The following is a 522-nucleotide window of genomic DNA, read 5'->3' as shown; positions in this document are numbered from 1 at the left end:
AATTATACTTTTAACATTATTCATTGTCTCAGCATGACATGAACTCACCCACACAGTGACAAATACACAATAAATCTTACGGCTAAAATATGTAGACTAGCAGTAGCTAACTTAAACACCAACAACAAAGTAAACGCTTGGGCATGGCGTTTCTGGCTGCTAGCATGACGTTACACATCTTCCCAGTTAGCACGAAACTCTAAACAATATACACATGCAAAAACGTTTCTTTTACTCATATAAAACCACAGTAACATAACGAAATGTACTATCAACGTGTGTTGAAGTTTACATTGCTTTGTGAGTGGTAATTACCTTAAGAAGGGGAAAAGTAACGCAAGAAGGTTGAAGAAGCACACACACGTAGCTCTCGCCTTCACTCGTCTGTATTGAATGAGGAAGAGAAGCGCGATCACCCTACTGGAGCCCCGACGCATTACCAACACGTCGACGAGCAATTAACCCACACATTCAAGGATCAGCATTATCTGCATTCCACTTCTTAGTACTACTCGCTGTATA

Source organism: Micropterus dolomieu, linkage group LG09 (assembly GCF_021292245.1).
Source record: "Micropterus dolomieu isolate WLL.071019.BEF.003 ecotype Adirondacks linkage group LG09, ASM2129224v1, whole genome shotgun sequence".
Classification (NCBI taxonomy): Eukaryota; Metazoa; Chordata; class Actinopteri; order Centrarchiformes; family Centrarchidae; genus Micropterus; species Micropterus dolomieu.
Note: the sequence above shows the minus strand (reverse complement) of the source record.